Genomic DNA, 25,825 nt, shown 5'->3' with positions numbered 1-25,825 from the left:
CCCCAGGCATACTGAGTCAGGGCCACGATGCAAGCAAGCAGGCTCACATTCTTTATTCCTTTTGACCACACCTCATAGTTATGAGGTGGGTCCCAAAGTTACTGTTCATCCACCGTTCATCCACCTCATCGTTTGGTGTGTGCCCATGGCTCAGACAGAGAAGGCAAGTGCTAAGGGTGTGTGTGTTTAATGCTCGGGCTGTTTTATGGCCTTGTTTTCAGCCAGATGAAGGTAGGAAGTGACTTCTGACCCTGGCCAGGCCTGGCTTCTTCCTGGAAGTCTAGAATAATGAATAAGGAAATGAAGAATCAGTTGCTGGCTTTAACAGGATAAAAAGAAAGCAACAACCAAATGCCCCCCGACCCAGGGGAGGTGGCAAGATTTCCTGCAGTGACCCATGCTGCATAATCAAGTGAGCTGCACTGGCTGCTTTGTCTGAGAGAACATGTGAAGTTTCCCAGCCCAGCTCATAGAACAAACTATGCTCAGGCAGGAAGCAGTTCAAACGCAAACCTCTGCAGAACCCTGCCTGGCCTGGCAGATCTGTAGACAGTGGTGCCCAGGAGACACCTTAAACTTTATGACTACATATTTAAGCATTTATGAGACTTGAACTGTGTTGCATTAAAATGGAAAAAGGGGGGGGGCACATCCCAAGACTTGCAGCAAGAGTCATTAGCCCCCAAAGTTTCATAAAGGGTTTGATAGCATTCTGGTTGAAGCTCCTTCCCTGGGGCCGTTAGAGAGAACGAGAAGGAAGGAATGCATTCAAACGTCACTCTAGCTTTTTGAAAAATTACAGGACCAAACCAAGCAGCTGGACTCAGTTTATAAGGAGACTCCGTCTCAGTCTAAGGTAACAGATAAAAATTTTACTGGAGAGAAAAATATTCAAGACAATGAGCTTGACTGTTTTCATCATACCCATCAAAGACATTCCTTTCCTCTCTCCTGGTGTTCGTTATCCTGGTGCTAGGGTTGGCATCACTCTGATTGGCTTAGTGCCTCCCTAGCCTCCCTCCAGGCACCAGCCTGTTTCCTAGTTACACCTCAGGTACCCTTGGTGGTACAAGCCATGGCGCCAACGTAACAGACAAGATGTCGGGCTCAAACCTGTGTTAATTCTGCTCGGTGTAAGCCTGGTTCAGTTTAACCATGTGAACCTCTCCAGGACGAAGGCCATATCAACAGCATCGCCAGTATTTGACTTCTGATGAAAACTATCTGCTCTAAAGTTACAAATAGAACGTATTTGATTTGGGATTGTTTTTTCAGCAAAAGTTATATCTGTATTTTATGTTGTGTCCTAAACCTTTGCTATATGAGACAGTACAAAGATAATATGCACAAGTCCTGCTTTTAGATGATGAAATAACAGTTTAATTCACTATGCATATGTCTATGTATACATATATGTATATATATTCATTCCATGCATTCTTACAGAATCAGAAATTTTATCATATAAACAGCCACACATCTTGTTTCTCTTAAAGAAAAAGAAAACAAAAATGTGCCTTTTTAAAGTTTGGGGGGGTTCACATGTGTGCAGAAGCCAGAGGAGAATGCCAAGTGTCTTTTTCTTTCACCTGCCGTATTCTTTTGAGACAGGGTTTCACCGAACCTGGAGCTCACTGGTTTCTCCTGAGGCTGGTGATCCAACACACCCCAGTAATCCCCTTGTCTCCACATCACCTCAACTCTGGGGATACAGAGACTTTGCAACCATGCCCTGCTGTTTGTACGGGTGCTGGAGGTCCAAATCTAGGTCCTTATGCTGTGCAGTGAATGTTCCTATTCACAGAACTGTTGCCGCAGCCACCGCATGTCCTTGCCACCCAGGAAGAAGACTATCTGAATTTCCATGAAATTTAGATTATTAAGAAGTGTTAAATGGCTGGTTTATAGTTTATACCTTTCCCGGGCATCGTGATCAGAGAACACACAAGCCACAATGTGCTGTCCCTGTTCTAATCTAGGCAGCCACTGAGGCTTCTTCCCTGATGAAGCTGTAGATAGATGGTGGTCCCTAGTAGGTACCTTCAAGATGAACTCTCAGGAGAGGGCTTCCTTTGCTCCTCATGTTCATCTTCAGTGGTGCTACTTCCGAAGCACAGGAGCCTCCACAGCAGGAGGTGGGCTAGAGAAGCCAAGACATTTCAGGCATGAAGGGACAGCTCCTTATGGCCTCTAATGAGCCTTCCCCGGTTTCGTTTGCAGCTGGATCAGAAACTTTCTGACTCATTTACCCTGTCACGTGGCCATCCTCAGAGTGAGTGGCGGACAGCCGGACAGGCTTCTCTGTGACAGAAAGGCTGCCGTGAACGCATACTGCCTGGAGGAGCAGTCGCGGGGTGCTTGTTGGGATCTGGGCACCAACCTATGCCTCTGCAAGCTCCCCAGATGCACCTAGACAAAGAGTCCACGGTGCTCCCATCCTACCCTCTCTGATGAGCCTCTGCTCTGTTCTGTCAGGCCCATTGATAGACCTTCAGCTGCCCATGATCCCTACAGAGGTCACCCAAGGCAGGGAGCAGGATCTACCCCAAGTATCGCTGCCATAGTCTTGTGTGCACCATGTGTGCCATTCAAACAGGCACCTTCTGGAGACAGAGCTATTTCAGGACTGGGGAAACTGATCCTATTATACAGGAAAAGAGGGTGTCCGCTCCTCCTCAGAGATTCTTAGGAGACTCTGGCCACCTTCTTCCTAAGCACCACAAATCTTAATTATGATTCTAGATACTTGAGCTTGTGAAGAGCAGAAGAGCTCCCCTGGTGAGCCTGCCCAGTATCTCCCTCCTGCCATGCCTCCCCCACCCTTTGTTTCAGTATGCTTATCTTCCTCCCCATCTGTCTCAGGAGTCTCTTGGGATCCTCCCACCTTGCTTCTTTCTTTATCATGGAGTAGATGATTGATCCTGACCCGGCCTTTGAGCAGCTGTGCACCTACTGGCGTGCTCAGCTACCTTGGTCTATGGAGAACGCCTGCAGGAGAAAACCATAAAAGGCACTGACAAAGATTGAGGACGATGCAGTAGGTTGGTGTGGTGGTCAGATTCTTCGTGCTGTGACGAATGTCTGCGAGAAACCATTTCAAAAGAGGAAAGGTTTCTTCACACTCGTGCCTTCAGAGATATCAGTGCGTAGTTGGCTGGCTTCATTATTTCTGAAGCACAGGTGAAGCCGAACATCATGACGGAGGGTTTGAGAGCAGAACTTGTCTCTTCACAGTGGCCAGGAAACACGGAGTGTAAGGGGGCATGCTTCTTGAGTCCTCCTTCCTCCAAGGCAGTGCCACCCACTTCCAGGGACAAGGTTCCCGTCTTTGTTATTGGTCTCTGGAAACGCCAAGGACGTGTGCTGTCGCGCTGCATCTCCTCTCTCTCCACCCATCCAAGCTCACGGTGAAGAGCATCCATCACAATTGTCTGGTAAAGGATCCAGATGAGGAAGACCTATCATGACACTGCTGTTCTCTTGAGATCCCTCCCCTCCTCAGCATCCTTGCCTCATCATGACCTAGGTCATCCTCTCTCTCACCCCCAGTCGTTTTAGAATCCCCCAGGGAGAGTGTGAAGAATCAAAGATGGGTCTGCTGCTGTTCTGGACTCACATCATGTACGTTGGCAAAGGAAAATACTTCCAAGCCAACAAGTAGACAAGATGCAGAAATCGAATTTTAACACAAGCTCATGCATTTCTTCGAATAGAACAAAAGTGATGACTTACATGGTATCAGATTAAATTCAAGGATTCCTATGTTTTGAATATGAAATCAATACCTCTCATGGAAGTGAAGGAAGAGCCCACATTCTTGCCCATTCCCACCACAGCACAGGCCATATTCTCAAATAAAAGGAGAGAGGGCTGGAGAGGTGGCTCAGCTGCCAACAGTGCTTGGTGCTTTTACAGAGACTTAAGTTGATTCCCAGCATACATTTTAGGTAGTTCATGACCTCCTATAAAGTCAGCTGTGGGGAATCTGACACCATACCCTTTTCTGACTTCTCCAGACACCTGCACAGATGTGACAGACAGACCAACACACACACACACAATTAGTCAAAAAAGAAAGAAAAAAATGAAAGGAAGACATGGGGGAGGGAGGAAAGGAAGGAAGGAAGAAGGGAAGGATGGAAGACAAAGAGGGCAGTCTGAGAGGAATCAGCCCATGACCCTGGCCTCATTTGACACTACTCTGAGTCCCTCAGGGAAGAAAGGACACAAGATGAACTTCACTTCCTCCAAACACACATGGACCTGTGTGGCGGTCTCACTCGCTAACTCATAAGCCCAAACAGCTCTAAGCGGACAGGATCTCAACGCATGTTTAGTCATCTTCTCATTTCTTTCCGTCCAAGAACTGTGCTATTTGAAACTAGTGCTTTGACAAGTTTCCCAAGTGTGTGTATCGCCTCACCGTTTACAGAATCTTTAACTGTCAGGGTGTAGAACCCCGTTCGTTAACTGAAGTGAAGATCTGGGAAAACCTTTTGGCTGCCAGAAATCAAATTTAGCTCGAGCTGTATATTGACTCTCTTTATGGCACGTTTCAGAGTTGTTAGGGAGGAGGGTCTCGGGACAGAGGCATCGATGGCTCTTGTTGTTGTTGGCTCCACAGTGCGATTCCAGGATTTTCTTCCATTCTATATTTAGTCATGCTTGCTGTTAAGAATACTTTCATAGCCTTGACCCTTGACATATGGACTTTTTTTTTTCTGGGGTGGGTGGCGGAAATAAAACATTTCAAACTTTCACATTAACGTTGGGAAAGTACAACCCTCAAAAATGTGGCAGTTTCTAAAGTCCGAGCCAGAAACTAACCAGCCAGAAGTTTGTATTACAAATAAAGCCCGCTCGTTATGCCAGGGAAGTATGTCAAAGGTCGATAGTTAGGCTGGCCAAGTGAGAATGTTTCCTGGAGAATTAGAATTCTCGGATAATGCACTCCAGCTGTTACCTTCCTTCGGAAACACGGAGGCAAACCGGGTTGGTTAATCTCAGGATGAAATAAGGCAGAGGTCCAAAATATAACTGAAATCATGTGGCGAACGGTGTTCCAAGCCTCAAATGATCTCCAGACTGGTTCCTCTCCTTAATCTCCACCTACATTGATTAATCCCACGAGACTCTGAACTATTCGAACCACACGATTTGTACCCGGGTCGAATTCTCTACAGCTGTTTCACCAGCTCGCCTTTCCACGTAGCAGCCACTTCCTCCTAACCTGGAGTTTCTCAGTTTTGGTCTTGTTGACACTTGAGGACACCCAGTTCTTTGCTGGGAGGGGAGAGAGGCTGTTTGCTGTACTCTGGAATGTTCAGCAACCTCCCTAACCTCTGCCCATGCCTTGCCAGGCGTACCCTTCAGTTGGTAGCAGCCAAACACATCTCCAGATGTGTCCTCTTGTCCCCCAGGCACTGAGAAGAGGGAAACTTATGTCCCTTCTTAGCACCTCTGTTAACTTCCCCATGCCCAATTCAAATCTTCACTAAAACTCAAAAGAGCATTTGCTGGGTATATTGATGCTGATGTGACCTGTGTTGGATGTCTGGTCTCTGTGTGTGGACAACACAAAAAGTAACAAGTTAGAGCCAGCAGAGTGTTTTGTGAACACCTCTATCGTTGAGGGGGCTTAATAACAGCGTGTACTCAGTACCATTCACTGAAGCTTCAAAGTTAGGAGCCTATCTGTAGTGGGTGGTTTTAGCGGCAAGTACGTAATGTAGCATCCTCTCCAAGTCCCCCTTTTCAGAGTTTGATTTTCTGACTTGACAGGAAGGATGAACAGAAAGGCGTGTGGATACCCATGAATACAAAGGAGTGTAAATCATTTCATTATCACAGAAGAAGTATTTCTCCCTTTTATGACGAGCTAGGCATAGAGGGGGAAATGCAAGAATATGCTTAAATGAGAAAGAGTAAGGGATGGAGAGATTAGCGGCTCACTCACCCCATATTGTGACAGTTACGATGAAGTTATTTGCCTCCTGATAAATGCTTCTGAAAGCACGTGGTGCTGACTGCTCTCCCATCCTTTAGCTGGAAATGGAATTACACATTGAAGGGCTTTTTAAATTTTAATTTTAAGTCCTTTTATAAATTTCAATTTTATTAATCTCCACTATAAATCATAATTTATGAGCTCCGATGCTCCGAGGGCCTCGGGGTTCTCACTCACACAGGCTAATGAATGTCACCCAGTACTTCACTAGAGGCAGCGTGAGTGTAGAAGGGCCTGATGCCATGTCACTCAACTGGATGGGAGTCTAAGCCTACGAGACAACCCTTTCTCTGTTCCCACATTATAAGGAATAACACAGGGCTTAGGAGAACTCAGTCAGTAACGTGCATTGCAAGGAGGAGAACCTGAGTTTGGTCTTTAGAACCCACATAAAAGACAGCTTGGTGTAATGGCACACATTTAAGATCCCAGGGATGGAAAGATGGGGTGGGGGAACGCAGAGACAGCCAGATCCCTGGAAAGCTAACTGACCTATTAACCTAGTCTACTTGGTGAAGCTTCCGGCCAATGAGAAACCCTGTCTCTAACGAAAGTCTGACACTGCCTGGCAACTAACACCTGAGGCTGTCCTCTGACCTCCACATACATGCACACATGTGTACCTATACACCCACACATCCAAGTGCACATGCACACACATATTGGTGTGTACCTCACACTTGCGGGAACGGCACAGACCGGAGACAGATGTCAGTAGTAAAGTCCTTGCCAAGCATTTGTCAGGACCTGGGTTCCACCCCTAGCACTATAAAAATCAATGATAAAATGACACCTTAACTAGAAGTAGAATTTCCAAAGGTGGGGCATTGGGTTGCTGAGAGGAACTGTAGATTTGACCTTGCCAACATAGAAACACTTAGCTGTCTCCACAAAGCCTAGAATTCCCCCCCACCCCGCCTCACCTCAACTCCTGCACCTCCATTTATCTCTTGTTTTCCACCTTCTTTTTCTGCTCCTTGGGGCAGTGATTGCGAGTCCCTTGGGTGACTCTGCAATCACCAGGGAAGCTGCCTGGCTTCCCACGTTTGTGTTGCCCTTCCTCTTCACCACAGATGTGCAGCCTCTGAAACCACAAGTGTTTGGTGCTTTCCAGAGATAAAGGAGCCACCCTCCTGAAGGTTGACAGAAATGTGACTCCCAAACAATGTTCTGTTCCTACCGTTTGCCACCATGAGTCTTTCTGTCTCACTGAGGACCTGCTGTTCCTTTGACCAACCTCTCCCCAAAGCACCACAAATTCCTGCCTAACTGTTCACAGCAAAGACCTCCATGGTATGTGTTCAGTGGACCAGCACAAAGAGATGCCAAAAACAATTCCATGGATGGAAAAGGCTTGGTTAATGTGAGTGCCCTCCTGAAAACAAGAGAAAATGAAAAGGGTTCCTTTGTCAACACAGTCCCAGAATCTTAGGTCTTTGGGACATGGAGCAAACCCAAGCATCCTTGTCTCCTGTTCCATTCATGTTAAAGAGTATCTTAGCCCATGCTTCCTACTGCAGCAGAAGGAATGTCATAGACTGGGAAGCTAAGAAACAGCTGAAATCATTGTTCTTGTTCTGAAGGGAGGGGTTCAAGGTGAAGGTACCTCAGAGTCTATGAAGACAGCTTCCTGGTTTACAGATGGTCAGCTGTGTCCTCGCATGGCAGAACTGATAAGAGCTTTCCCCAGAGTCTCTTTTATGAGGGCATTAATCTCATAAGTGGTCCACTGCCATGGCCCATCTCCCAAAGGCCCTACCTCCTAATACCATTGGGGGTTAGAATTCCAACAGGAATTTGAAGAGGATGCAAGTGTTTAGTCTAGAGCAAAGAACCCTTCTTCTTCTTCTTCTTCTTCTTCTTCTTCTTCTTCTTCTTCTTCTTCTTCTTCTTCTTCTTCTTCTTCTTCTTCTTCTTCTCCTCCTTCTCCTTCTTCTATATTTTTAAATTAATTTTATTGAACTTTACATTTTTCTCTGCTCCCCTCCCTTTCTCTCCCCTCCCCTTCTACCCTCTCCCATGGTCCCCATGTTCCCAATTTACTCAGGAGATCTTGTCTTTTTCTACTTCCCATGTAGATTAGATCATGTATGTCTTCCTTAGGGTCATCACTGTTGTCTAGGTTCTCTGGGATTGTGATTTATAGGCTGGTTTTCTTTGCTTTATGTCTAAAAGCCACTTATGAGTGAGTGTATATTATATTTGTCTTTTTGGGTCTGGGTTACCACACTCAATATGATGTTTTCTAGATCCATCCATTTGCCTGCAGATTTCAAAATGTCATATTTTTTTCTGCTATGCAGTACTCCACTGTGTAAATGTACTACATTTTCCTTATCCATTCTTTGGTCAAGGGGCATTTATGTTGTTCACAGGTTCTGGCTATGACAAGCAATGCTGCTATGAACATAGTTGAGCACATGTCCTCGTGATACAACTGAGCATCCTTTGGGTATATACCCAAAAGTGATATTGCTGGGTCTTGAGGAAGGTTGTTTCCTAATTTTCTGAGAAATCACCATACTGTTATCCAAAGGGGCTGTACCAGCAAAGCAGAAGTGTTCCCTTTACCCCACATCCTCTCCATCATAAGTTGTCATCAGTTTTGTTTTTGTTTTTTGTTTTTTTTTTTAACTTGGCCATTCTTACAGGTGTAAGATGGAATCTCACAGTTGTTTTGATTTGTGTTTCTCTGATGACTAAGGATGTTGAACATTTCCTTAAGTATCTTTCAGTCATTTTAGATTCCTCTGTTGAGAGTTCTCTGTTTAGGTCTGTGTTCCATTATTTTTATTGGATTATTTGTTCTTTTGATGATCGATTTCTTGAGTTCTTTGTATATTTTGGAGATCAGCCCTCTGTCTGATGTGAAGTTGGTGAAGATCTTTTCCCATTCTGTAGGCTGTCGTTTTGTCTTGTTGATCATGTTCTTTGCTTTACAGAAGCTTTTCAGTTTCAGGAGGTCCCATTTATTAATTGTTTCTCTCAGTGTCTGTGCTACTGGGGTTATATTTAGGAAGTGCTCTCCTGTGCCAATGTGTTCAAGTATACTTCCCAACTTTCTCTTCTATGAGGAGCCATTCTTCTTGACCCATCCCAGGTGAGAAGTGAATTAACAATCCGATCAAGGACCCCGGCTGGCTGGTAGAACTGCATCCCCAGACAATGGCACTGAGACATTTGTCTCTCCGCTATCTCTTGGTGACCTAAAAGAATGATTACTTTCCTTGCATAAAACAGGAGACTCAAGTGGAAGATCTCCTAAGCTCATATCCTCCATAGTTTTTCTGGATCATACACAATTGTTCAATGGTTGCTTCTAGGCCAACACCTTCTGAGCAGAAACCATATTCATTCCCTGATCCATGTTCAGTATAAGACCTAACGTGTTGTTTGACATAACCTGCTCCATGTGCTACATGATGGTTTGGGTAAAGGGGGACCTGAGAAATAGTTCTTCTGTCACAGCCATGTAGGAGCAGGGAGACAGAGGGGGCGAGAAACCTACATGGACCACAAAGAGACAGTCCTTGGGGATGCCAGATCCTTTCCCTCCATGTTAGGGCCATTAGAGAAAATTCTGTGAGCAAGAGGCAGCCATTTTGGCTATAATTAACCAAATGCCAACAAAGAAAATTAAAATTTGTCCTTATAGCCAACCTTCAAGAAAAATGTTTTAATGTAGGAACATCCAACTGAAAAAAAAATCTAATCACCCCCCTCCTCCACCCCTCATTGAGATGGTGTGTGTTAGTGATGTGCCATCATAGAGAGGCTCCTGGCATCCACATTGCTTTGAAACCATCTGTCCTCTTAAATACAGTAGGAATAGGTTTGAAGTACAATGCATCAAATCAGTTACTTCCTTGAACATTCACTTGTGCAGCATGGGGAGTAGCTGCTGCTGCTGCTTTGTATATAATGCCCTTATTTGCCTCTGAGAGACTGTAAGTCACTTGAGAGTCTTCCTTCCTAAAAACACATGGTAAGGACTTGAGTGTGACTCGATTGCAGAGCACTAGGCATGAAGCCTTGGGTTCCATCCTCAACACTCTAAATATGTGTGTATACATATATACGTGCATATAAATTAAACCTGCATGGTGAATCATGGCAGCGCGTGCCTGTGATCCCAGGCTTTGGGAGAGTTGAGGCAGAAGGTTTATGAATTTGGGACTGGAAGAAAGAGAAATAGAGAGAGAGAATGAAAGGAAGACAGAGAGGAAAAGGGAAAGGGGAAGAAGAATGACAAAGAGAAAACAGAAAAGGCAACCATGATAGAAGCTCAAGAGCAGCCAAGAAAGTGACCCAGCTATCACAGCTACAAAGCCAATGGGATCCTGAGGGATGCTTGGGGAAATGGGGGCGCTGCTCCCAGGAGACATGAATCAGGCTGCCTGGCCTTTTCCAAGTGTCGCCCAGTATAGCGTCTGCAGAGTCACTGGCTAAGTAGAATGTTCAGGACTTATAGAGTGTCCTCAGAAGGGGTCATCAGGAAATGGAGTCAGTAGGGGTTTTGTGTCATATGGAAAACGGGCTGAAAGGAAAAACTAGAGTCGTTTAGTTTGAAAAAGAAACAGCGACAGGACATGAACAGTATTCGGCAGTGACAGATACTTCTGAGTGTCACGTGCTGTACTAAGTGCCAAGGGAATGGGAGCAAAGGTGAGGACCAAGCTGCCACAGAATTTAGATCGTCTGTGGATCCCATGAAAAGGATTCCCTAAACTGTAATGGAACTCACAGTAGAAACTATTTTTTTTCTCAATTGTAGCAATAAAAAGAGGCTGTTTGCCTGGCTGTTTCCTAGTTCTTCATTTTCATGCTCCTGCATCACTGGCTTTTATTCTTACTCCCCCAGGAAGAAGCCATCACACTCGCACTGGGGACAGGCAGTGATCTAAGACAGGAGGGCAGAAGTGCAGAAAAGAAGAATTGAGAGTGGTTGACCGCTCAACACTAGGCACAGCCATGCAGAGGGAGTCACCAGACCAGGGATATTGGTATACAGCAAGGCCCTTTGGGAATGTTTGAGTGAGAATGAATAGTAATTCAGGCTCACACTGGCTAGAGCTAGCTGCCCAACACAACATGGGAAATGGAGGGAAATGGCATGGAGCCAGAGGTCAGGTGACCTAGATTCGAATCCTACCTTAGCCACCATCTATCTCTGGGTCCCAAGCAACCCATTAATCTCTACAGAATCAACTTCTTGTCCTGGCAATGTATTTTCAGACTGAGTCACCTCCAGGCTTCCTCTTCCCCAGCAACTACCTGGTTCCAATACAACTTGAACCTTAAGTTAACATTTTAGGAAGAGTTCTACAGTATAGTATAACTTAGGTTGAGATCATGCATGGGATCTGTGCCCACTGAAGCCCCATTTGCTGTCCTGCTTGTAATTCTGCACCGTGATGTTGCTATTCAAGTGTTTGTTCCCTGTAAGGATATCTCCTCCTGAAACTGGGATCCCTTTTCCCAGTCTCTTTGGAATTTTCTAGTGTGGTCCTCTTTGCACGGGACTGGTATAGATTAGTGCGAACCATCTTCTACTAGACAAATCATGCCTGGGAGAAAACCAATCCCAGGGCCTTGCTGCCAAGCCTCGTAGGTATTGCTGGGTGTGTGGAGGTGACATCCTCCTCCTGGTTCTTTAGAAGGCTCACACAGAAAAAAATCATTAATGTGGTTATCTAGGGTAGACCAGAATTATCAAACACTTAGCAGAGGAGAGAGATTGTGGCGGGAGTCTGCTCTGTCACTCAGCACTCTTCCTAGTGCTGAGCCAGGACCACAGAAGCCGCCGAGGCCCAGAACTGCCTGTGATTGAGCAGAGGGTGATAAGCGAGCTGCTGAGGTCAGCACAGGCTCGGCTTGGCTTTGCCGAGGTGTTTAAGCTGGAAGCACTCCACAAGCGCAGCAGAATCAATCCCCTCTGCCTCCTCAGTAACTGCGCAGACTTTGCATTGCTCTTCTTCCCAGAAACCCCCAGCATTTGGGGAAAGACCATGCCCATTATATATCCCGATGCCAACGAGTTAGAATCATCACAGCTAACACACCTACCTCCTGGTTATTATGGGCTAGTCTCGGGGACATCTCATTTAATCCTCACGCCAGCCCCATGAGACATAGTGACCATTGCATAGATGAGAAAGCTGAGGCGCTAAAACTTTAACTTCCTTTCCCCAAACGTTGAGCTAGTGAGCAGGATTCAGACCTACAGAGAGGCTGAGCCCAGCCCCATCCCTGTGTGTGTGTGGTGTGTTAGAGTGTGCACATGTGTGTGCATGCGGGGACGGGGACATGGTGTGGACATTGGCTGTCTTTGTTATACACCACCTTAGGGTTTGACAGTGTCTCTCCCTGAACCCAGAGCTCACCAGCTGGCTAGACTGTCTGGACAGTGAGCCCTGGGGTTTCATCTTTCTCCACCCACCCCTGCCTTAGCATGGAGACACATATGAGCGCGCCTAGCTTTTATGTGGGGGCTGGGGAATCTGAAGTCAGTGCATGTGCGTGCACAGTAGGTGCCTTATTGACTGTACTGTCTCCACAGCACACTTCCTCTCTACCTCCATCTGCCCACTGAGCATTAAATGTCAAGTTATGAAATATCTACCTATGATCTCAACTGAAAATGGCTTAGAGCCAGTATTGGAAATACGGCTGCTGCCCTTGGGAGGTTGGTCCCCTTCACCCATATTTTTTTTTCATGTGGGTCAGTGAGGGTAAGTCCCAGGGTGACTGGATTGTTCCAATGCCCCCAGCAAAGGAGGGGCTTCAATTTTCTTCTTTGTGCACTCATGTTCATCCTGCAGGTGACAAATACTATTCCATACAAGACTCCACCGTTGAAATCCTTAAAGGTACATCACTCCTGGAACAGGGGAGCCATGGTGCAGGCAGCCTTAATATCAAAGCAACATGAAAGTCTCCATGGGCAAGCTGTCATGTACTTCAGGGTACTTGTCATTGAGAACTCAACCTGGAGAACAAGTAGGACCCTTCCAGACTGCCTGCCAATTATTCCGCAGAGAAAGAGGAGGAAATGGACAAACAGAAACGAGTGAGACTGTCACTCGGGTGACATGATTATGGAAATTTTACATTCTATATGTCAAATGGTAACTTAATTCAAAAATAGAAAATTGCCGTAGGCTGCCATCCGTCCCCCAGTCATCTGAAGCATGCTGGGCAGACCAGCACGCCTACAAATAATAGTGAAATAAAATGTGAGATTTGCAGAATGGCTTGGCACAGGAAGGGAAGCATGTCCCTAGCCCTTCAGGTCAGTTTCTGATATGCCATCAAGTGCTCGATCAAGTTTAGAGCAGACTAGGGGCGCAACTAAATTAAAAATTCCCTAAGGCATTACTCCAAGTAAGAGTTCCACTTCCTGTTATCTTGTTACACATCTATGAACTGCAAGAAGAGAGTACTTTGTTTTGTTATTTTTATTTAGTCTCTCTCTCTCTCTCTCTCTCTCTCTCTCTCTCTCTCTGTGTGTGTGTGTGTGTGTGTGTGGTGTGCAGATTTGAATGCAAGTGCTCATGCGTGTGGCGACCAGAGGTGATTATCTCTCACTAATCCTGAAGCTCGCCAATTCAGCTACCCTGGCTGGCCAGCAAGCCCCGGATCCTGTCTCCACCTCCTCGATGCTGAGGTTGCAGGCATGTACTACCTTGCCCAGCTTTTCACATGGGTGAAATGGAGATGGAACCTGGGTTCTCTTGCTTGTACTTCAAGCACGAGCCATCGCCTCCCCCAAGCCCAAGTGCGTTTTTTGCTGGTTGTACCCACCAGGCCATCTGCACTGACTGGGTGGTCCTGTTGGCCCATACGTTGAAACAGATGGGAGAGTGGTTAAAGCATAGTCCCCAGGAGTGTCCTGTCTGGTACCCAACTATAGCTCCCTTTTCCTCACAGCTGCCTCCAGCCAGAACTGTGTAAAATGAGGAAGGGCGTGCTAGGAGACCATATAGTCCTTACTCAACTCGGTGTGCTGAAGGAAATGAGGAAGAGCCACTAAAATAAAAAGGCAACTGCGCATCTCCTAAAACAGCCTTTATATTTTAATTCCTTGATTTAAAAGAGAGAGAGAGCCTTAGGTTCATTTGCCAAGATGTAAATGCCAACCCAAATACTCAACGGAAATTTTGATTTTCCTTGATTAGAGTTCAGAGTTCAAGATTTTTTTGAAGTGGAAGAGAAAGAAAAACAGTTGTGAAATCAGCTAATGATATGTCAAGTGCAATCACCCGTCTCCTTCCAGCTAAACTTCTACTTTCTAAAATAGATGGCTGAGTTATAACTTTAAAGTCTGAATGCAATCCACTAGGATTGTAGAGATGGACTCCACTCATGATGCCAGGAGAAAATCAGTTATGGCTCAGCAACATCTCCAGCTTACTCTAAATGTTCCAAAGGAATGTAAATCTCTTGAACTTTCAACACTGCCAACCCCTTTAGAATCTAAAGAGCAAATTGCACTCACTTTCATGGGTCGCTATGAAATGACATCGTCCTGCTCTGAATGAGCAGCCTCTGCATGCCTCCAGGGTCTATGGAGGCTTGGCGTTGTTCATGCAAGCTTCACTTGTAAAAGTGAGGGTTCCGAGAGAGGGCGCAGTCACTAAAGTGCTTGCTGCACAAATAAGGACCTGAGTTCAGATCCCTGGCAACCATATAAAGGCTGGACACTGTGGTTCTGGGCTACACGGTGAAAGCTTGTCTTAAAAATTAATTTAAAAGAAATTAAATTGAAAAGAAATATAGGGATTCACTTACTTGCTTAGAAAAGTAGGAAATACATGCCTCTTGCTCCTTTGCTCTCCAGGCCCAAGACCATGGCATCGATTTTACAGAAGGAACTTGGTATCTTGACTTCCAGCCATAGTCCAACACACTTTCCCCTCCTCGCTCAATAAAATAGAAAATGGCTTCAAAAATTATTTATTTGTTTGTTTATTTAAAGTAAATATATGCATCAATATGGAAGATGCAAAGTTTTTTTCCCACTTTTCTTCAAGCAATACAGTATCAAGTGCTTAGATGTTGTCAGTAGCCCAGAGTGATTTAAACCCAGGCTCTGAAACTGTGAGCTGTAAGCCTGTGGTCCCAGGTATCATAGGTCACCAGGGAAGCAGCAAGCACCACTCAGCTATATCCTATTGTTAGTTTTTGTTTTTGTTTTTTAACTCTTTGGGGGCCCATCACCCAGCTCCCAAATAAATACACAGAGACTTCTTACTTATGAATGCCCAGCCTTAGCTTGACTTGTTTCTAGCCAGCTTTTCTAAATTAAATTAACCTGTTTTTCTTTACTCTGGGCTTTTTACCTTTCTTTACTCTATATGTCCTTCTCTTCTTCTTACTCCTTGGCTAGCTGGGGTGGCTGGGGGGGGCTGGATTTCTCTTCCAGTTTATTCTCTCTGCCTGACAGCCCTGCCTATCCCTCTCTCCTGCCTAGCTATTGGCCATTCAGCTCTTTATGAGACCAATCTGGTGTTTTAGACAGGCAAAGTCACACAGCTTCAGAGTTTTAAAAATGCAACACTAAAGAACGCAACACATCTTTGCATCATTAAACCAACATTCCCCAACAATATCCTTGACTCCTTTAAAAGGTTTTGGGGTTGTTGCTGTTTGATGCCTAGCCTCAGGTAATCCAAACTGGGCTCCAAACTCGATATCTAGCTGAGGAGTGTGATCTTGAACACTTGACCCTCCTGCCTCTACCTCACACATGCTTGAACTATGGTCATATGACAACACACTCAACTAATGCACAAGGTTTGTGCCAGCACTCACCCGCGTTACAATGCTGTGAACACCATATGTACAGGCTGTATTGCACACCGTCATCACACCACACAACACCTGCTGCATTGTGAATTGCTGTCACACCACAGGACACCAACAGACCCTCCTTGAAACTCCTTGGCTTATTATATGTTGGTTTTTGGGTTTTGTTTTTGTTTTTGTTTTTGATTTTTCGAGACAGGGTTCCTCTGTAGCTTTTTGGTTCCTGTCCTGGAACTAGCTCTTGTAGACCAAGCTGGCCTCGAACTCACAGAGATCTGCCTGCCTCTGCCTCCCGAGTGCTGGGATTAAAGGCGTGCGCCACCACTGCCTGGCATATATATATATACATATATATGCGTTCTTTTACAGTACAAAGGTTTTGCTCTTTCAGAAACATGATGGTTTAATATGTGCCTAACATATCACTCTTCAGCATGTGGCTATCAAAGTAACACATCTTTCAGCTGGGCTGTGTTACCATATTTGATTTTTTTAAACGGCTATTTTAATGGCCAATTTGAGTTTTATAGAAGAGGATTATTAAAGAAACTAGACTTGAACTTAGTAAAGAATCTTCAACCACTCCCAAGATGCCCTTAAAAATAGTTCTGCCATCTTTGTACCACATATTTTTATGAAGTAGCATTATCAACATAGATGATTATAAAATCCAAATATTGATCAGCTCTGAGAATTATAGATACTCTGCATCCTGCACTATCAAACACCCCGTCAGGATGTCAGTCTTTATATAAAAATAAGCATGAATGTCTATCTCATTAATATTCACTTGCTTTATTGTTCATAAAGGAAGGAAGGACCTGTACAGTCTTGCCAGCCGTGCCCTCGGGCAGACATGCAGGCTGTGCTAACGCAGAGATGGCCTGGCTGCACAAACTGTTAAACCATCTCTCAAAATGTCTGCCAATTTCCTCCACTATGCCAGACTCCTCCTCTAACCTAGAGCAGAAGATAAAACATGCCCATGTCCAGTCTCTTGGAAACCTCATTTTGAAGGAACTCAAGTACGCAGAGACAAAAACAGAAATCCATACCGTGGGAGCTGATGGGCAATACAGCAAAGAACAGAAAACAATTGTGGAGACTGGACAGACTTGGCATGAGAGAGGACACTGTTTACAGTGGGTAGCCAGGGAGGACTTTCTTTTGAGAAGTATCTTAATACACCAGGAGATGCTATCAGGGAAGAATTCCAGGGAGAAGTACAGTCTGTGCAGTGACCTGGAGGTGGGACCATGGCTCGTCTAGTGTCTTCAGTAACGGAAAAGAAGGAGGGAAAAGGTGGGAAGGGATGAGTTGGAGTAAGGAGGAACTTATGGGATAGTGGTGTTTTCAGGCTGCTGTGTGTACTTCCAGTCTTACTCTCGTTTCTCATTTTTCTGTACGTGCTTCCCCCCCACTGTGTGTGTATGTGTTTGTGTATGAGTGTGTGTGTGTACGTGTGTGCGTTTACATGCACATATGTGCACTTACATATGGAGGCCAGAGGATAACTTCCTGTATCACTCTTTGAACCATCCTAGAAGACTAGCTGTTAACTTACAAATAATGACTAATATCCAAGATAGAGCAAGACTACCTTTATTTTAGAATCTAAGTAAAAAAAAATCTAATGTTTATCATACTTGAACTCAAGTATGTGCCAACCTACACACATATAAAATGAGATTAATTCTAAAGTACACACGGCAGTGTGTGGCATAGCTATTTTTTGTTTGAGAGATGCTGTGGGGTGTGTGTATGTGTGTGTGTGTGTGGTGTACGCATATATATGTGGGTGTATGTGACTGTCTTTCTCTTCACTCTCCATATCCTTTTTTGAGACAGGACCTCTCGCTGAACCTAGAGTTTTATTTCAGCTAGACTGCCTGACCCAGGAAGCTTAAGGGGTCCTTCTACTTCTGTCCCTCAAAACCGGGATCCTAGATATGTTCTGCTGAGTCAGCTTTTCCATGAGTCCTGGCCATTGAAACTCAGGTGTTTGTGTTTGTTTTGCTAACTGAGCCATCACCCCAGCCCGTTTTGTTTTACTGCTTGTTTGAGACAGGATCGTGTATAGCTAAAGACAGCTTTAAATTCCTGATCCTTCTGCCTCCACCTTTCAAGTCCTGAGATTATAGTCATGTACCACCAAGCCTGGATGACATAGCTATTACTATTAATATTATGGTCTGCCCAACTTTGGACAATTTGCTGGTTAGAACAAGGAGTGTATGATAAATATGAGGTTATACTGACATAGACATTGAACTCACCCCTGGTTTGGAGATGTGTGTGTGCGTGTGTGTGTGTGTGTTTGTGTGTGCGCGCGTGTGCACGCGTGCTTGTGTGTACACATGTGTGTGCATGTTTGTGCACATGTGTGTGTGTGCCTGTGTGAGAAGGAAGACTGGCCAGTAGAACTCAAATATGAAGTGTGACACCAGCAGTTTGGAAAAGCAAGTGTCACACTCAGGAGCCCCTGAATGGAGGCTGAGCTCTCTATGTTCTTTAGCGGTGTGTCTTAGCCTTGGGTTTTGTTGACATCTGAAAAACTGAGCCATTTATCTATACATTCCCTGGTTATTCTCTTAAGTTAAGACTTAGCTAAATATCTTCAAGGAAGCATATGTGTATGGCCTTTAAAATTCACACATGCAGAGGAGCCGAGGAAATAAACTTATCCGTGGGAAGTCTCAGTTGATGTAAGCCCTCCATGCCATGCTCCCCCTACCATGCTGTTTGCTGTGTGTCCAGGAGTTGTGGTCCTTATTCATCTCTTTCAGAGAATGTGTGTGCTGATTTAGGGTTATCTGTGTGGATCACGTGCATTTTTACATCCCATTTTTCTCATTTTCTATGATCTTAGTTTCACTAAAGAATGAACTACTCATGGTGGATTATAATGTTGACAAATCAATCCTGCTGTTTGAATACAGTCTACTTATTACTGATGATTACTGTAGGCTGAAGAAGTCATAAATAGGCCAAGCATGGCACAAAGAGACGAGGTTTTTGTCATGTGCCTCCTCGTAATGATTACGTTCTGTTAGCTGTGTCCTAGAGAGAGGAGAAAAATTAGAGTGCTGAAATTGTTGCTTCCTAAATAATTTTTAACTGGTGCTCTACAGTGCTGGTTTTATGTCCTACTTGGGCTTTTACTAGTTGGAAGCGGTATGATCTAATTATTAAAGTGGTAAATCTGGCACTTTAGCCTCGGCTTCTGGTGCTGATGTGAGGGGCACGAGGCATTTTGCTCTTAAAGCAGAGTTCTCTTGACTGATGGATGAAAACCACTTTCTCTAGTTCCATAAAATAAGCGACCATCTGCCTGTGGCCGGGTCTCAATTTGGGGCAACCTTGAACAGTAATTGGCTTTCTTTTAAAGAAAGAAGGGATTGCACTAGAGGTGTGTCCTGGCTCTATAAAACGTCGTGATCCTTGTGGAGGTCCGTACAGCCTTTGGGCTGACAGAACACAACTGTTCTGTTGCCATCAGACCTTCCCTCTTTCTGTCCACTCCATCCTCACTGGGGTGGACAGCTAAAGTGTTTCTATCTTGTTTAGCTTGAGCTGCTAAAATAAAGGCCTGAGGGACTTGAACAGAACTTGAGGGTCCAAAATCAAGGTGCCAGCAGATCTGATTCCTAACAAGGGTTTTCTCCTGGTTTATAGATAGTTGGTTTTGCCTAGTCCTCAGTGCAGTGAGTGAGCTCTGTTCTCTCCTTATTTTAATCCCCCCCCATATACTATCTCTGTATATGGAGTATGTTTGTCTGTCTGTGCGTATTCATGCATAGTCATGTCTGTGCATATACATGTATATATAGACCTACCTGAATGTATGCGTGGCTGTATGTTTTCATGTGTGCACACTCATAACAGTGTGTAGTTATGTGGAGACCAGAGACAATCTTGGGTCATTCATCAAGTCAACAAATCATGTACCTTGTTTATTGAGCACAGGTCTCTCACTGGCCTGGGACTCCCTAAGGATAGGAATATAAGCACATGCCACCAAGTCAGCAGGTTCTTTTCACATGGATTCTGGGCATGGGACTCAGGTCTCATGCTCCCAAAACAAGCACTCTACCAACTGAGCCCAAGCACCAGGATCTGTTCTCTGAAAAAGGCACAAATCACATCCTAGGGGTTTCACCCTTTATGAACCAAATCTAAATGTAACCACCTTCCAAGTAGCTACTCCTCATTGCCACCACACAGAGGGTGAGATTTCAGCATACGAATTTGGGGTGACATCAACATCCAGGACATAGCAACAGACCAGGGACAGAGAGACAGAGCCAACCCTCTATGGAGTGTGCTGTAGAGTGCTTATTCTTTCTGTTGTGTTGCTTATGGCCTCCTTAGGTGCTAAAAATGTAGCGACTTTTACATGATGACTGCTATGTACTAAATATGCCCCCTCCAAAGACAAGTCAAGGCTCTACTCCCTCATCAATAGGCTCAGAACCCTTATAAAAGACCCCGTCCCTCCAAAGGTCCCTTTTTTCTACTTCCATGCTTTTCTCTTCCTCACAGCAGGAAGACAGCTGCCTACAAGTGGAGAGGCCTTATTAGAACCTGGGCGAGCTGGCACCCTAAGCTCAAATTTTCACCTTCTATAACCATAATAGTAACAGATAGTTATTTTAAATTTTTTATTGTATCTTATTTTTCTACTTGTGGGGTATGTGTGTCATGGTGCACATTCAGAAGTCAGAGGACAACTTGTAGGAGTTGACTTCCTTTTCCTCCCCGTGTGGGTCCTGGGGACTGAATACAGGTCACTGGGCTCAGCAGGAAGCACCTGTATTCACTGAGTCACCTTGCCAGCCCTAAATGGCTTTTACAAACCACCCAGCCAATGGCATCTTATTATGGTAGCCCAAGGAGCTAAGCTCTGTAAAATGGGACATGTCACCAGACAGGCTCTTAAGCATTTGTTAGGTGCCAGGTGCTCCTCTAATACTGACACAGCTATGCAGAACTGGTCATTTTTAGGCCTGCAGGAGAGTTCAGAAGACAGAAATAATAGTCACACTCGGAACAGAGAAAGTGACTCCTGGACCCAAACAAACATGATACGTCTGAGAGAGATGAACGCGTTTCTATTATACAAGCTAGATTGAACCTGCTTGGGCGTAGATTCAATATAATTGTTTGAATGGTTAAGATTTTAAAAGAGATGTTTTTCCTTAATTGCTACATTGTATTGAAACACTATGTAGAATGCATAATATTGGTCATTTGAGGTATTTTCTAAGCTCTAAGTCTCGTGACATGCTCTCCGACATGGCTGTGCTGTGGCTGCCTTTCTGAAGGCTCTGAGACGTTCCTCTGTGTTTTCCTCTCCTGGACCCTTCCTTTCAAACTGTTCATGCTGTTCCTACCCAGAGATAAAGTGGGGCACATAACTGGAAAATGCAGGCGTCTAGTTACTCATTAACTCATTAGCGGGGTGATGGGTGAGCAGCTCTCCACGCGGAACAATGCCCAGCTGGAGTGTAAACAAAGTCACAGACAGCTGGCTCGTGGACAGCCCGCCACGCTGTGACAGGGCTGTTCTTTCCCTCATGTCTGCTGAGGGAACTGGATCCCATCTTTGAAACTCAGTCTATGGAAATCATAACTGGTTGAGAAACACGTGGGGGGAGGGTGGTGGTGACGTAGTGGCTTGCCCTCGGTAGACGTCAGTTTGGAAGTCTTCAAGAATCACTCTAAAGCAGTGGTTCTCAACCTTCCTAATGCTGTGACCCTTTACTATAGCTCCTCATGTTGTGGTGGCTCCCAGCCATAAAATTATTTTATTGCTACTTCATAACTAAGTTTTTCTACTGTTATGAATTGTAATGTAAACGTCTGATAGGAAGCCTCACAGGGGTCCTCTAAAGCCTAAAAAGGCCTCTAAAAACAAAGACATCTAGAATGGACTATACACTGTCATAGAAAATGATCTAGGGATAAAAGAAGAATTAGGAAATATTTAAATATTTGAAATTCTATCCAGTCTATGGTCCCTCTGCTTCCTGGTTGTTCCCCAACTTCTGCTCATTCCTTTCCTGCCATGGTGGATTTTATCTCCTAAAACTCTGAGCCCACAAAACCCTGTCTCCCATAAGTTGTTCTTTACAGGTATTTGGTCACAGCAATAAGAAAAGTAACCACTACAGCGCCCTAAGCTAGCCTTGAATTCTGCTTTCCAGTCTCAGCTCCCCCCAAGTTCTGAGACTGAGCACCATGTCTGGATCATTTTCTACCATTTGACTGATATTCATGACATATTGACAGTCCACGGCTTTGACTATACATAATAAATACTCATATATAAATGGGAGAAATCTCAAATCTCAAGCTTGCTCTCAAATCTTGTTTCCAAGGCTCAGGCTTCAGAAATTCTCAATACAGTGTTAGCTTTGGAGGCCAGGGTGGGCTGTATAGACCATAGATGCCAGGTGCCATTCTTCCCTGCACCAAGGCTTGACTGACCTCAGTCTGTGCTTGGTACTAGTATTGTTCACAGATCTGGGGATGAGCAGGGTACAAAACAGATGAAAGCCATCCCTCTGTGGACATCCGTGTCTGTTACAGAGAGAGTACAATATGGAGATAAGTAAAACTAAGTGTTGGCGGGGACAAAAACGAAGCCAAAAATACAGCCAGGGTTAGAGAGCTTTGTAACTCACAGTGTATCTGCACTCTCTGCCCTGTTTAGCTGCAGCATCAGTGGCAAAAATGAATTGGATTCAACAGCCCAGCTAAGGCCGCCTACCCAACAACCACCGCTGCCTGGTTATGGCCCAGATTTTCCATTTTCTCTGTCAAGCCGTGTGGAGAGACTTTGTCTATATCAACCCTGCCAGCAGCAGAGTAACTCTGTCGCAGAGTTTGATGTTTATGGGCAGTGGTTGGTGACTCTGGTTCCTCCCAAGGGATGCATAAACGTATCGTTAGTAAACAGAATCTGTAGCTAGCATTAGAGTGCGAGAAAGAACTGTGTGCTGCTGGTGGGTCTCCACCACGCCAGCATCTTCACCCTGTATCATCTCTTAACAACAAGCAAACACACACAAAGAAGCAATCAACAACCATCTACTGAAAATCTGGCATTATCTCTGGAGTCAGACACAACTACCATTGTGCTCTGAGGTCACCTGGCATTATTTCTGTACGGTGCTAGGCAACAAAAACAAGGGTAGATCAACAATGGGCAACATTGAGCAAGGGACCAAGACTCAAGTTCCCGTTCTCTAAAGTGGGCATAAGACCTACTCTGAAAGGTCATTATAGGGATTGTATAAAATTTAGAATAAGTGTTTATATGTTTGGAATGGGCAATAACTGTCATGTTCCTTAGGCAATGAGAAGCTGTTAATTTACCCAATGGATTCCCTCCAGAGCAATACAGGCAATGATCCCCAAAATCTAGACAGGAAATAGGCAGGACTGGGACCCACCGGCAAAGGAAGAGTGAAACCTAGGATCCCAGGAGCCTCTGGCAGAAAGGCCTGACCAATACGGATTAGGGAAACAGAAAGTATGCCCAATGTACACGGTGTAAAGTGGGTACCAGACAGACGGGGTAAGTGATCCTGGTGACAGAGCTGAAGGACTTGAGACACATCCTCCAGGGAGGAGACATAGAAGATCTTCCAACACCCTTCATACCAAACCCACGGGTGACCGCACTGAGTCATGAAACCATAGAACACACAGGCTGACTTCCATTTTAGAGAGAATTTCTCATCTCCAGTTGACCTGAAGTCCACGCCTCAGAAGTGGTGAGATTCAGACAATGTTGGGTTTGTTCTCGGAGTAGAAATTACTAGTGTTGGGAAACCACAGCGCCCAACTGGAACTTTTTGTTTGCAGCATCTGCTCTCTGACCTGAGGATCAGAAGGGACCTCTGAGGCCAGGGGGCCAGGGGCCTACAGGAAATCAGGGTTCCCACTGCAGCAGGGTCACAGGTGACAAGGGGTTTGGATGGGAACTTTCCAGAAATGAAGGTAGTTTCCCATGGGAAGATATTCACCGGTGGCACCTTAGAACTATATAAAACCCTCCCTCTGTAAATTCCATTCCCAGGTACCTGTTCACCTACCTGTGCTGGTCCTCCAGTCTCCAGCCAATAGTGAAGAACAACTCTATAGGTAATTTGTGTTGATTTTATCTCTGTTGGGTCTAGGCTTTGGGAGACTAAACACTCCAGTCCCACCAACCATCAGAGTTGGACCTGAGTATACCCTAACCCTGACTACTGCCACCTTGATATAACTGGATTTACAACCCCCTCCCCCCTACACACACGCCAAATGTAATCCAGGAAACTCAGCTCAGTGTAGTGCCTCGTATGCATTATGAATATCAACATATTATTAACAGATGAAATTGTTACCTTATTAACACAATGTGGCTTACTCCATATTCGAACAGTGCATTTGGGTGTTGATCATATCACATTTTAGGCTCCTAGATTTTGAACAATAAAATTCAAGTTATTTAAAAAGTAATAACTGCTTTTTCATCCTACATATGTGTGGTTGATTTCATCAAACTTTCATATCATGTTGTCAGAAATAATCCTTTTCTCTCTCTCAGTTGCCTGGCTCTTTTTCCAGCACTCTTCTTTTTTGCCACATGAACAATTTGATTTGTAAATCTGGCCAATGGCTTAAAGCAAATATTTGTCAGTATGTAAATAGGCAGAGACTGGTGGACCGCTCTTTAAATGAGAGCTGTTGCTATGGTTAATATTATCAAACTCCACAGATTGGCCTTGATAATCAATAGTATTAAATCACTATGCTGTTGCTCTTGGGAACATTATTCACCAGTTATTTTACACTATTTTGTTGATTTACTCTTTTGGCCATTTTTGAGACACTATCTCACTGTATAGCTCAGGCTAGCCTAAACTCATTATATAGCCCAGGTTAACCTCAAAATTACAACCCTCCTGAGTACTAGAACTCTTGGAGTGTGCCACCATGCCCATCTTCGTGGGCATTCTTTAGGTGTGGCTGTACTGCCAGATACAACTCCGGCTCTTTGGTAAGGACATAGTTTTGTTTGGTTCTCAAATACTTCATGAGAAACTTTATAAAACTCTCTTACTGAAACTAAAATATTTTTTTCTACATTTTTTCTACAAAGAGAAAGAGAGGCCAGTGTGTACCCCAGCTTCAGACAACAGAGTTTGGGCTATTTACCATCAAGAAAAACAACAAAAAAAAAATGAGGGACCACACTTGTGTCCATGCCTTTTTTAAAAATAAAAACAACTGCATTGATTTCCCTTAGCCCCTGCAGCTATCGGCTTCATGCCCAGAGAGTTGCACTCTGTCCTGCAGTAATTTGGAGACCCTTGAGCCAACATCATCAACACAGATTCCCTGGGACGCCGTCACATGGCGACTCGCCTCTATTTAAAATTTCTGCAGGTGAGAATTTCAAAATGTGGGTTTGGCTTTTAATGCCACGTAAAGTTGTGTAGCTGAGTTTTTTTTAAGGCAACATTAAAAGGTTTCTGAAGGTACAGTCACCAAAACTCAATTAAAAACGAAGACCCAAATGTATGTGCTGTGCGCATGAGTCTGCCTAGACTCGGTCATGTAGTACTCCACGACTTCACTGTAGGCTTGGTTCTGCTTGTTGTTCTTGTTCTTGCTGCTTAGGGTTTGATTGGACAGATCTTGTATAGTGCAGGATAGCCTTAAACTTGCTGTTGTAGCCAAGACAACCTTAAACTCCTAACCTCCTGCATCTAATTCTAAGCCCTGGTTTTACAGGCAGGGGCCACCACACCCAGTCACGGCCTTGGTTCTGCATGCCTTGCATACACACTTGCTGCTGTGCTCAGTAACACAAAAACTTGCACAACACCAAAAATGCTGCCTGGGCCACCTCAGCTCATTCAAGACAGCTGCACCAGCCGGGCGGTGGTGGCGCACGCCTTTAATCCCAGCACTTGGGAGGCAGAGGCAGGCGGATCTTTGTGAGACCAGCCTGGT

General features: G+C 44.8%; 1 protein-coding gene and 1 long non-coding RNA gene across 7 annotated transcripts in view; one reads left to right on the top strand and one right to left on the bottom strand.

Annotated features, from left to right (window-relative positions):
- The window catches only part of Frmd4a (FERM domain containing 4A), a 595,839-nt gene that overhangs the window by 346,054 nt on the left and 223,960 nt on the right, over window positions 1–25,825 (top strand). The window lies entirely within an intron of this gene.
- LOC142848936 (uncharacterized) lies at window positions 24–2,194 on the bottom strand. Its single transcript, XR_012910495.1, has 2 exons — window positions 2,041–2,194; window positions 24–280 (listed from the first exon to the last, which is right to left on the bottom strand). It is a non-coding gene; the product is annotated as an uncharacterized LOC142848936 (long non-coding RNA).

This window comes from Microtus pennsylvanicus, chromosome 4, assembly GCF_037038515.1.
Source record: "Microtus pennsylvanicus isolate mMicPen1 chromosome 4, mMicPen1.hap1, whole genome shotgun sequence".
NCBI classification, from domain to species: domain Eukaryota; kingdom Metazoa; phylum Chordata; class Mammalia; order Rodentia; family Cricetidae; genus Microtus; species Microtus pennsylvanicus.
Note: the sequence above shows the minus strand (reverse complement) of the source record. Positions and strands in the feature narration are given on the sequence as shown.